Source organism: Lactuca virosa, chromosome 2 (assembly GCF_052849685.1).
Source record: "Lactuca virosa cultivar CGN04683 chromosome 2, Lactuca_virosa_CGN04683_v6, whole genome shotgun sequence".
NCBI classification, from domain to species: Eukaryota; Viridiplantae; Streptophyta; class Magnoliopsida; order Asterales; family Asteraceae; genus Lactuca; species Lactuca virosa.
The window spans coordinates 136,068,542-136,081,951 of record NC_136427.1 but is presented as its reverse complement, the minus strand read 5'-3'; the positions used below and the strand labels follow the sequence as shown (position 1 = coordinate 136,081,951).

General features: G+C 33.5%; 2 long non-coding RNA genes across 2 annotated transcripts; both read right to left on the bottom strand.

The window, feature by feature from the left end:
* Positions 1-4,783: 4,783 nt before the first annotated feature.
* Positions 4,784-5,161, bottom strand: LOC145156530 (uncharacterized). Its single transcript, XR_013736765.1, has 3 exons — positions 5,132-5,161; positions 4,978-5,026; positions 4,784-4,866 (listed from the first exon to the last, which is right to left on the bottom strand). It is a non-coding gene; the product is annotated as an uncharacterized LOC145156530 (long non-coding RNA).
* Positions 5,162-10,467: 5,306 nt separating this feature from the next.
* Positions 10,468-11,364, bottom strand: LOC145156528 (uncharacterized). The gene is made up of 2 exons (XR_013736764.1): positions 10,991-11,364; positions 10,468-10,892 (listed from the first exon to the last, which is right to left on the bottom strand). It is a non-coding gene; the product is annotated as an uncharacterized LOC145156528 (long non-coding RNA).
* Positions 11,365-13,410: the final 2,046 nt, after the last annotated feature.

The window sequence follows — 13,410 nt, the reverse complement described above, 5'->3', positions numbered from 1 at the left end:
GGTAAGTTGAATATATGCATACAATATAAATGGGAATATATATCATCAACTGTATTTATAAGATTTGATATAATTATTTGACTTTGAAATCAAAATATAGTTCAAATGTGATAGGATAACTTAACTCATATGAAAACTGTTAAAAATCCAATTATATTTGTTGGAATATTTAATATTTGAATGATAATTTTGTTTTCAGTTACTTGTGTAAAACAAAAACACAAAAATATATCAAATTGGAATTGAATACATACTAAACTTCTGCTATCAATCTACAACAACAATGAAAAAGAAATTAAGAAAATAAAAAATCAGCAATTATTATTAAAATGAAAGTATGCTTCTATTAAGTGATAAACATGCATAAAATGAAAGTATGTTGCTACAATGATTAAAATTACTTAAGGAAGATAGGTCACACACACTTATAAAGTCACATACATACAGAGTCACATTCAGAATCACATCTTTTAATTATCATATCATATTTTTTCCAAATTTCATAATTATCGCATCCTACTTTTTTCCTGATATGTTAGTTATAACATCAATTTTTAGCATCATACTTTATTCCAGATTTATTAGTTATAGTATTCTACAGTAGTTAAAAAGTAGGATGTTAGTTATAACATCAATTTAACATTGATGGCAAACGATTGTGGGAGAGATATTTGTAAAAAAAAGAGTCTTTTAATAAGATAGAAGACTAGGAACGCCCCTAAATAATTGATCAGTAAGCTAGTTGTAAGTGATTCCAGGAAAAACACCGGTTTTATTTCTATCACATTCCATTAATGGGTAAATTTTTAGAAGTACTATATAAGTAGGATGCTATAATAAAAAATCAGTGAAAGTACATTGACATTTCTAATTTCTTATATTTAGTTGAAGTCCAAGGCTTTTCCGAAAGTCACAGATTGTAGTCATCCATCCAAAGATTAACAAGTACCCGTAAGATGGCTTAAATAATTCCTTATGTGCGTTATTTTTTGTTATATTTTCATTTTATATCTTTTTACTTGTTGCAAACGTAAATGTGAAACCTTACATGAAGTTGACCATTTCCAACCCATTACAATCTTCTTAACCAAAAAAATAGATTTTAAAGTAATAAATATTACATAAAGAATATAAGGTTACATCTTGTCATCATCCAGACAAGGCCATATCAACATACCAATGTTCTTCAAATTGATCCGCTGAAAAAAAATATGCATCATAATCAACAAAATCAGAAGCCAACATTGACCAGAAAAACTTAACTTTTGTATGTGTCAACAAGGTACATGTAGAAAAAAAAAAAAAAAGATAAACAGATTGTTAAGTTCGTTAATTTTTCACCTTTGCTCGTTTTCCAAAAAGGATGTTATGCACTGAATACAAATTATCATCAATTTTTCTCTTGGATAGCTTGTAAGCCACTGAAATAACATATACATTATGATTTTCACAAACACACACACACATGCATGAGATGGCAAGTTCAGAGAACAAAGCCTGTTAAAGAAGACAAACGATGAAAGACATCATTTGTTGAAACTTTTTTATCAATCAACTAATACATTGGATTGACTACAGATGCAATAGTTTGGTGTAAAATCATTAAACTTGCATAAATTAAGTCAGCAGACGCTACTTTATGCTGCTATTATTCTAATGAGAATACTTGCTTCTTTCCCTCGACACACAAGAAGTTTAGGAAAACACTTGTAGATTAAAAAAATAAAATTAAATTTTCTGTAAAGAAATGATTGATTTATAACATCCAATATAAAATAAGGGTATAGGATAACTTATTAAAAGCTACTTATTTAAATCAGCAAGCACTTTTTATCATTGAGCATTTCTTAAAGCATGAGATACTATAAAAAAAAAAAAAAAAAAAAAAAATTAAGCCACACCCTACTTCAAATACCATTCTACTACTTGTTCCTGTATTTTTTTTTCTTTCTTGAGAAATCAACAAGTTAACGGTGATGTTTGCATTTTACAAACACCTGGTGTACATTGAGATTGTGGTATTATCCTAACACAAAACACCTAAAAAGATAATCCTTTTTCAATTGCTAATTTTATAATAATCATTGGTCTCGTAAATCTAATTTCTGGGTAAAACTAATCAGCAGTTTCCTCCAAGGCTTCAATATATTATCAAGATGTAGACTATGAGGTGTTATTAAGCTCCATTATAATCAAAACAAAGAAAAAACAATTGAAACTAACCTAAAAAAGAATCCATGACATTGCAGAGAACAGAGAAGGTTGAAGGTGGTTATAAACTCTACTTCCGAATCTCTCTTATCTACTTGGCATTGGATTTCTACTGGTACCCAAATCGGCAAACCAACCTGAATCTGTATCCTTTTTATGCTTCCCAAACCATCAATATCACCCCTTTGTTAAAATTCCACAAAAATGATTGAAAATCGATTGCTTATATTTTAGAATTAAGTCGATAGTAGAGATTACCTAAATCAGGAAAAACGAAAGTTGCCCTGGCACGCGGAAACGTCATATGTCCCCGACCACCATCAGAGGAAAAGGGGGAAGGTCCTTTCTTGTTTAATCCAACCTCTGGAACTAAAACTTTGTACGGAGATAGAGCCATAATCCAGCAAAAGAACACAGCAAAACAAAAAAAATCCCTAATCATGTAGCTTCGATTTGAGGTCGAAATAACTAACCCAAAGCATTGTCTAAAGAAAGAGATAGCAAAAAACTACTATAATAGAAAGAGATGAAGGAGATTGAAGTCGGTCTATATTGAAATCAATATAAAATGATTACCCTGAAAACCAAGGCAAGAGGTGGCCACCAGAGCTCATAATACAAAGGGAAGCATGACGATGAAAGCACGTTTCATCGGTGCTTCAAACAAAGCAGTAGGATCCACGGCCAAGTAGTCAATTTCTTCAATTAGACCGAACAAGCAATCACCTCGGTGATGCATGCAACCAAGTTTAGTGTAGTAGATGACCACTCTATCTGCATAAATTTGTTATCTAGTTGTTTATGAACATTGAATTGCTAGATCTAGTGATTAAACAAATCCTAGAATTAGGTGATACAAGTTAGCAACTTTGATATGTTAGAGAACATAATTGATCCATAATTTGTTCTTGGTTAACTTGTCTTGGTCATAGATATGTAACTCTTAGATTATCATGTATAGCCAAATTTATCTCTACATCAATTTAGTGTCTAACTTGTTTTTGAACATTACATGGTAACTCATAAACCGGTAAAACTAGGACTCTTAACATAATAACTAGTTACATAGGAAAAAGGGGGATTCGGAAATAATGAAATTACTCTTTAATCTCTATTAGAAATAAACCATAGGAAAAAGGAGGATCTGGAACTAACGAAATTACTCTTTAATCTTGAATCTAATTTATTTTCTTTTCGTGTTTTTTTTTTGGCATAATAATAATAAAAATAATAATAATAATATATTAACAGAAACATACTTAGCATTATTGGTAACAATGAAATGTATGAAAAAAATAATGAAATGTTTGAATATCCATAATCGTTGAAGTTCCTTTTAGTAGACAACATTTTTCGTTGGACGACCTTCCTCGTCACATATGAGTACCTTCAATCCTTTTTACGTGTGACGCGAAAAACAACGAAATATAACTGACAATGAGTGAAGACGGGTGTCCGCCAGATATAATCCACCATTTGATAATGACTGCCGTTGACTTTTGTTAATGGTCATAGAAAAAAAAACAACTACGACAAAATTGCCTCCATTGAAAATGGAATGAGATTCTTTTAACAGACGGAGTTAACTTCACATGAGACATATTAAAATACATGTAAACAATCAATATTCCAAGCATCGAGTTAACATTACTGTGCATCATGTTTATTAAATTTATAATACAAAAATAGATTAAAAAAAAGTTGGAATAAATTAGAAGGGTTTAGTTAATTAGGTGAAGCAATGTACTCCTTTGAGATCTGTATGATTTTGATCTATTATTTACATAAGCTCAACAAGAATGTAACAACAATGTCTGGTTCCAGCATGCTCTCATCACTTCACCTAAAGGAGATTTAGCTTCATGTTGAAACACCAATTAACCAACTCCTGGAGGACACACGACCAAAAAATAAATGACCATTTTAACTTTACATTCCAAAACATGACCATTTTACACTTACATTCCAAAATTAAATTTCACAATGTTCATCAATTTAAAATTGAGAGGAGTTGGAAGAAAATAAAGAACGAAACCAAGCTCCAACAGCTACTTGTGTGATTCACCATAGCCTTTCAAGAACGCATCTTCATCCTATACAATCCATGTCCACATCACAAGCTTAATTTTTTTCCACATTATTCATAGAATGAATGATTGAATATCTCATACTTATAAGTTATACCTTTTTCTAAAGCTCAACATATGCAAGAAAGTTTGGGTCATCTAGTAAGGCTTTATCAGTTGGAAGTTTCAGTAATCCATCTTAATCTGAATCTCCCTTTTGAAGCTCTTTGATTCATTCATTCATCATTACACATAGTTTCTCAAATTATCGAAAAGGAGAAAATTGATGAATCGAGCACTATTTGAATTTTATAGAAAGATGTTACTTACACGAAATAATAGTTGTGAAACTTGAAAGGATCTTGGGTCCAAGGTTTCTCATCAAATCCTGATCTCTCACGACGTGCCTTCCCCTGCAGTTGTGAAATGAAACAAATTTTTATTAATTTTTCATCCTAAAATGGAATTAAACTTGATAGAATTAACAATTATGAGAGGAAAACGGACCAAAGTGTGGGAACCAGAAAGTGCGACCATATCCTTGTCAAATAGCCCCATGTTGTAGAACACATCCCGTAGATGTGTTGCACTTAAAGATTATTACAAGTAAAATTCAAATCTCAGTACACGGCATGAATATTATGAAGGACAAAAGGTGAAATTGATCCAAGTAATTAAATCAACTTCATTATGGACCGACCTTGTTTGGCATCAAGAAGAAGTACCTCATTAGGCGACTCTTTAGAATCCTATACATTTCAGAAAATAAATAGAGAAACATCAAATAAGTACACAATAGAATAGTAATAATATAAGAAACTGCTAAAAGTAGTGAGGAACAAAGGACATCACACTTCATTATAGATGCGCAGATTGACATTCTTTGTTGGTGGTACACTACAACAAATAAAAGGAATAATCAAATCATTTATCGTTTTAATGTAGAAAAGAAAAAGGAAATATGCAGCCTCCTTTTTTTGCTGAGACAATAAGCAAAAAACAACCACGTTAAAAGTAGTGAGGAATTAGAGATTTAAAAGCAACATACTTACATTCTGACGATGTGGTATTTTTTTGCTGAGACAATTAGAGATTTAAAAGCAACAAATAACTATAACAAAAGTATACAACTATAAATTGTAACATTCTGACGATGTGGTATTTTCAATTTTAACCCCAAGTATGAAGAATTATTGCATTTTGGCCTTTGTGCATGAGAAAGCTTGCAAAATGGCCCATAGTGACATTTTTGTAATTTTGGGGCGAGCTCACGTACGCGGGGCGTACGTGCATGATTCCCAAACCCTAATTTTTACGGTTTGGACCCTATTTAAACATCCATAAGTCCCCAACCTACCTTCTTTCATCAACCTCCAACTTACCTTCATCCCCAAACAAACCCTAATCCACTTTTGAGCACTATTGAGCTTTGTATGTGCGTGTTTTGGTCACCTTGGAAAAGAGAGGAAGAAGAGAAGATCATCTTGGAGGAGTAGAACTCTTTGGATCTAGAGTCCCATCACCATTTCGCATCACTTAGAGGTAAAAAAGTTATGAACTTGATGAAGTTATGCATAGATCTAAGTTAGCTATGAAGTTTGTGTTCTTTTGGTCCCATTGGTTTGGTATTTTGAGTATGAGCTACTCCAATCCATTTAAGCTTCCCTTTCAGACATTTTGAGGTGTTTAGAAGCATAAAAATGTGGTCTTGATCATTTCTTCCCTTCCATGCATGTGCTACAAGGTCTTAATGGGTTAAGTAGTTAAGGTTTTTAGTGTTAAGCACTTTTTGGCCATGCAAGATTATAAAGTTGGAAACTTTATGATCAAGGATGTCATTTGGGCCTTGGATCTGACTTTGGACATAAGGACTTGAGGTGTTAAGCTCTTAATGAGAAAAGGGGCTGATCTGGTGCGTACGTTGGGCATACTGAGCGATACGTTGCGCGTACGCGGTCAAGGTCCCGAATTTTGGGTCAATCGAAGTACGCGCCGCATACAGATGAGTATGCCTAGCATACTCTGTTGGGTTGACTCGGTCGGTTTGTTGACTTTGACCTTTGACTAAGTTTGACCTAAGGGTATTTTAGGTAATTTGAGTGGTATTTGAGATGGGTTATTATTTGGTGTTTAGGTGACCACTTGAGTTATCATTCAGAGCTGTGTTCGGTCAGATACCTATTTTATGTTGTTGGGTCTTGGGAAAACTCTGATTTTTAATAATACTTTTGAAACAATGACTCTTTTTGTAAACAATTTTGGTTAATGGTTGATTTAAAAATTTTAAATTCTATGATTTTTTGGGTGTTCCAAGTTGGTATCAGAGCCTTGGTTTGAGAGAATTGGATGAACATTCATGTAAATCCAGGAGTATTTGGATCTGAGGTAAGGGACTGAGTCGGTGACTGAGATCACCAAGATGTTTACTGAGAGGGCACTGTTTGGTCCTAATTTGCTACTTCTGAGCAAGCTCAGATGACCCGGTACTTAAGCATGCTCAAGACGAACATCTACCTATTTGTATCCACTCAGCGCTATGGTACACTTGTGGAGCTTCAGGAGGCCGTGTGGAGGCGGGAGATTGAGATAAAGCTCCAGACTAGGGAAAGGAGGCAGGCTCCGGTGCAGGCGCAGCCTACAGCGAAGCGGTTCAAGGCCACTGATGTGAGATTTGGGGGTCAGAGGGGTCTCACTTGTGGTAAGTGCGGCAAGGTTCATGATAGTTCTTGACGATCTTCTTCTGGTGCCACAAATGTGGCAAGGAAGGGAATTATGCCAAGGATTGTTGCCAACAGGTCCCAGTACCGAGCAAAAAGATTTGTTATCACTATGAGCAGGTTGACCATATTAAGGTCAACTGCCCTTTGCTCACTGCGGGACCGACGCAAGCTCGAACACCAGCTACGTTGAGGATCACCGATGGGAGCCAGGAAAGGGCGAAGCCCCCGAGGGCTCGAGGTCGTGCTTTTCAGATCACAGTAGAGGGGCCAGGGTGGCGCCAGATGTTGTTACTGGTATGTTTCCATTCATCATTTTGTCAATTATTTTATGATATGCTTATGTTTATGATTTTGATCAGTACCTTCTTAGTGAATTCTTTGCCTACTTTTTTGTTATTCGACTCGGGCGGGATTCGGTCCTTTGTATCTCAATCTTTTAGCAGGGGTTTCGATATGACCCTTGGAGAGTCGGAGTGTCCGTTGCGGGTTTCTATCGCCAACGAACACGAGATTTCTGCATCTAGTGTTTTCTGGGATTGTGTTTTGGAGATTTTTTGGGTGCCTTACTCGATTTATCTGATCCTTATTCTCATGGGAGACGTGTGTGTGATTGTAAGGTATGACTAGCTGAGTAGATTCGGAGCTATGATCGATTGCGAGGGTCAGCAGGTGATAGTTCGACTTCGAACCCCAAGTGTGGGAGAACTGGTTATTTATGGATAGGGTACCAGATAGGGATCAGACTTTTGTTCTGCTGCCAGAGCTCGTCAGTGTATCCGACATGGGTGCATGGGTTATCTTGCTTATGTGGTTGATGCCCGAGTCAAGATACAAGTTTCAATTTCAGAGAGGCAGGTCGAGTTCAGTATTGATTTGGTTTTAGGTGTGACCCATATTGCTAGTTTTAATTATGAATTGTAATTTGTTCATGAGTTTGCATAATTAATTATACATAATAGAAATTATTAGTTTTAATTACGAATTGTAATTGTTAACTAATAAATTCAAATACCAATGAATAATTGCTAATATCCTTTACATTGTTTGTTATATAATGTGTGAAATAAGTAGATATTAATGTGATTGTATATTTAGAGGCAAACGAAAAGAGTTAGAGTGTAGTCTTTTGTACATTAAATCCTTCATTTCTCTTTTTACGATGACAATCGCTATTAATACAATAAATAAATAAAATAAAAAATTTTGGAAGCTAAAATACAGGAATCAAAATAGGCCAAAATACAAAAACCGACAACTTTAAAACCCACTAAACGGCAAGCAAAAAAATCAGCAAACCACCGAAACAATTTTTGAAATTTGTTTGATAAAAACAAAGTCTTTAAAATATTTAAAGTAAATTAGATGTTATAAAAAAAATGATAATATACAATAATTATTATAACAAACAAAGTTTAAATTAAGTTTGGATTATATTAAATACAAAGAAAAAAACCACTAAATTAATTTTTTTATTGTTTTCTAAATTAGGTTTAAATATGTATAATAAAAAAACTTCTTACGTAAATTAAGATTATAAATATAAACAAAAAATATGGTTACAAAAGTAAATTCGAACATATCTAAAAAAATTGAAATTTTCACAATGACTATTTTAAACATGCGCAACCTGCGGGATTATGTCTACTATATTATAAAACAAACATTTTGCTTGATTCTTATGCATTTGAAACCTCTTAATTTAATTATTATCACTCAAAAGACTTCTTAATAATTATTATTAACTTGTTATTTAATGTAAAATAACATGAAAAACATCAAACATAACACGACCAAATGTAAATAATGTGAATAATACGAACATTTTTGTCATATTCTACAACGGTTAAGGACCTCTAAGGGAGGAAAAATGACTTTTTTCTGTGGGTATTGTTTTTCATATAAATTTCAAGATTTTCTTTTATTTTTACCAATTATTCAATATATAGTTCCTTCCAATATGTCGTATCTTATATTTGGGGTAGACACTTTTGCACATATTGATACACAAATAAATCTTGTTGACCAAGTGTAAATTCTTTGAATAGTTTTGGTTTTCATCATCCTCTCTTCAACAACGAAAATTATCTCCACATTTATTTGATACTTCTATTTAATATCTTTGAAGAGATTTGCTTTTCATCATCCTCCCCTCAACCCAGGAAATTATCTCCACATTTACTATTTGACACTTCTATACATATCAATGCGTATAAATCTTTTTAGTTTTCTTAAGAATTTTTGTAAAAACCATTTTAATATTTATGAATATTAAAATATGTGGAAAACAATGAAATACTCATTGTTGGGACCGCAACATGGATTTATTGAAGCCCGGAAGGTATTGGAAAATTTGAAGCCATATTAGCAAATGTATTGCTACATATAAATAATATGTAAATTGTTTTACATGTTTATTGGTCTTAATTTTCATTAAAGTCATGGTCTCCTTTTTGATCATATAAAATATCACATGTGAACTAAAAACAAGTCATGCATATTTTAATCTTGTACCAAACATTTTTTTATGGCAGGGGTGTGCTTGTATTAGTCTCTAATAAGAATTAGATGTTGGTATCCAAAATATGTGTATGTGGTTTTAGTTTGCCGATGCTGGAATATAAAAGATAATATGATGCTTAGATATGCATTTAAAAAGTAATAAATGCATCACATTTGTTACTTAATCGATAATGTAGACTACAAAATGAATATAAATGTCACTTTGTGCATTTTTCAATGGCATGATCTGCATTAAAGCGGAGTAGTAAAGATGTATGGTGATAAACGAACATAGGTTTTATAGTATTTGTTGGATGTTTTTGCTTTGATAGAAAATAAATCATCAAATACAGAAAACAACATTGCAATATTTGTAAAAATGAAAATGTTTGTATTTTGAATAACATGAAATGTTAATGTAAAATATAAATGGTGTTATTATACAAAATATCAATAACATATATTAATTTTAATATTAATTTGTCAAAATTTTAAATATATAATTTGACGTTTCCGAGCGCAGCTATTCGCCTAATTTCGAATTAATATGCGTCACGTCGGTCTTTAATAAACGAAACGTTAGTTGGTTGATGAAAAAAGGTTTGTATTTTCCTTTGTATTTGATTTGTGGAATTTTATATAAATATAAGCATGGGGCATGATCAACAACATAAGCTGCTGTGGAAAAACAATCGGATAAAAGTTTCCTCAGTGAGGTTCCCAGGTTCGAATCCTTGCAGCGACATCATTTTTTTATTTTATTTTGCAACCTTTATTGGAATTAATAATCCAACCTTGCGACCTTTATTGGAATTAATATTTCTCAACAATTATGACAATTAGCATTGAGTCTCCCTTACAAAAACAAATACATTCGTTTCGTTGTTAGTGGAGCAATATTATTACAAATAACATTTTGTAAAGTTCGATAAACAACACTACATACATCAAATAAGAGCAACATGAAGCAGTAAAAACAAATTAATAATCAAATTAGTCATCAAGTCTCTGCAATATGATCCAGGATTTTATAGGAGTCTACATACATCAAATAAGCGCATCACATTAACTTCCTAGTTGAAAGTATATATATGATAATTTTCTCGTACATCCAATCACATGTTTGCAATACTAAAGAGATTTGGAAAATACAAAGTAAAAATGAGAAGAACCCTATCTAAATGGGTCACTATTTGCTACCTGTTTTCGTTTCATTAACTTCACAATACCAATCAAATAGCTGCAAGGTTTTCCTAGATAGACAAAAAAAACTTCACAGGAAATTTTAAAAGACGACATACCTGATGTTGGATCGAGTGAAAATCGAAATTGAAATCAAACACAAATGGATGGCATTTCATCGAGCACTTGGTAGGCGGTACTGATTTAAGCATTGCTACAAACCAAACATAGACTATTACAAACTACCAAACTGATATGCATGAGCAACTTCAAAATTTTCGAGAAACAAAAAAAAAAGGTTAAACTAATAACCTGTTGTTCTCGATTTCGAACTAAAGCCCAAAATTGAAGGCTCGATTTCGATCTGAATGCATGCAGATGATCTTCCGACCTTTGTTTATTTAGGGTGATTTAAATTCGAATTAAATCTGTGGGAAGAAGAGATAACTAAGGCTGCGTGGGATTTTTGGGTACAACCCTAGAATCGGAAATCGTGGTGGAAGAGAAGATAAAAGTTAGAACCTTTGTCGGATAGGATGCTTTCATGATCGAAGATGGACTTCAAAGGGATTTAAGTGACGCCGGTAGACGTAGGTGTTTATCTTGGTCGACACAATCGGAATATCAGAGGCGATGAAGTCACATGGAGAGAGAGAGAAACGAAATCTCATATATCCGAAAATGGCATTTCTTTATTAGTTGGAAACCCAAAAATACCCTTATAAATAAGGGAATTGAGAATTTCTTTTTACACACCATCATCTCTACTATACACCATATGCTATCAATTGCGCGCTATAGCGGTTCGCAGTAGTCTACAACCGCTATTTTCAAGTTTGCGTTTTCAGATAGCGGTACCGCAATTTGCGCCGCAATTAACCGCTAATTACCGCTATTTTCTAGACCGAGATAGCGCCGCTATTGCCGCTATTTCATTTTATTTTATGTTTTGATGATTTGAACCAAATTTGGGCCATTTGATTAATTTGTAAATGAAAAACCAAGTTTTAGTGAGTCCGGTAAAAAGCCCAATGCCCAATAAATAATAACCTGATTAAAATCATTCAAGACAAAGTACAATTCAGTGTTCACAAAAGAAAGACGAACGTGAGTTGATGAGGGGCGACCGGGCGAGGGCTGAGGCTTGAGCTGCTATGCCGAACACAAAGTAACGAACACACCTGGGAGTCTGCGATTGCGAGGCTGCTTCTTCAGAGTTCAGACCTTATTTCTTAGTTAATCGACTGCGAGCCTGCTTCACTGCCCTTCAATCGACCTCCACAGCTGCACAACATCGACTCCATTCTCCATCAATCGGCTTCCAAGTTCCAACTGCTTAACAGCTTAATAGAGTAACAGGTAACAGCCTAATGCTTTCTTTTCTACATCGACTCCATTCTCCATTAATCGGCTTCTATACACATTGTTAATCTGTTACTTATACTGTTATACATACAATTTTACATATATGATATATTTCAATGATCAGTTATGTTGCATGGATATCAAGCTGTTATTCCACTGATTAGTTTCATACAATTTTACATATTCCAATGTCCATTTATGTTTGTCAGTTTGTGTACTCATGTGATGTAATCTGTTAAGATTTAGGAAATAGGAACATAAAAAATTAAGTTGTTATTCTGTTAATGAATAATAAGTAATGAGTCTAATGACATGTGATTTTGAAACAGGTTTAATCATTTGTGAATTGGCAAATATGGAAGTGAATTCTTCACATGCTTCAGTGAATCCGCCCACCACCACTCATACTAATACGAGATCGGATGCCAATACAACTAGTGTAACTGGAAATAAAGATATGGCTTGGGAATGGGGAGTTCAAAAGGATCCATTAAAAAAACAAAATATTTGGTGCACCTTGTGTGACAAGAGAGTATGTGGAGGGATCACAAGGTTAAAAGAACACCTCACTCATACGGGAGGAAATGTAGCTGCTTGCAGTAAGGTGACTACGGAGATCACCAAGAAAGTGCTTGAATCAATGAAAGAAAAAGATAAGAAAAAAAAGGAAAGAAAAAGAACAACAGAAATACTTAGATCAACAAGTTGTATAGACCTTTCTGAAAATGAGGACGAGCAAGACGATACCCCACAAGTTAAAAAAAGAAAGTTTGTAAGTTCTAGTAATGTACGGGGTCCTATTGATGATGTTTATAAGTTAGACCATGGAAAAGGAAAGCAAACTACATTGGATAAGAATAATCCGATTAAAGAGAAGTTGAAGAAGGTAGCTTGGAAAAAGATTGCGGTTTGGGCTTATTCGGTAGGGTTACCTTTCAATGTTGTACGTGATGAAGGTTTCTAAGATGCGATCAATGTCATTGGAGAATATGGAAGAGGTAATAAATTTTGTTACCTTTCTAATTTGATTAATGTTAAGTTGTTAATTGTAATTGATATTAGTTTGATTGGAACATCTAACATATTAACTAAATTATTTTTAATTCTCTTGTTGCAGCTACATTCTAAGAAAAGAAATTGTCTTTTGCAACAAAAACTAAATGAACTTGTTTTCATCCAATACAACACAAGGTTGCAAAAGCGGTTCATGTCTTTACAAAACAAATCTTTGGATCCTATTTTGCTACGACATGTTGAGGAGAATGATGATTGGACAATACCAACGGAAGATGAGCTTCAAGACTTTGTGGATGGTGGTGATGACCTTCTTTGGTCAGATGTGCAAGAAGCAATGGGAGCAAATGTAG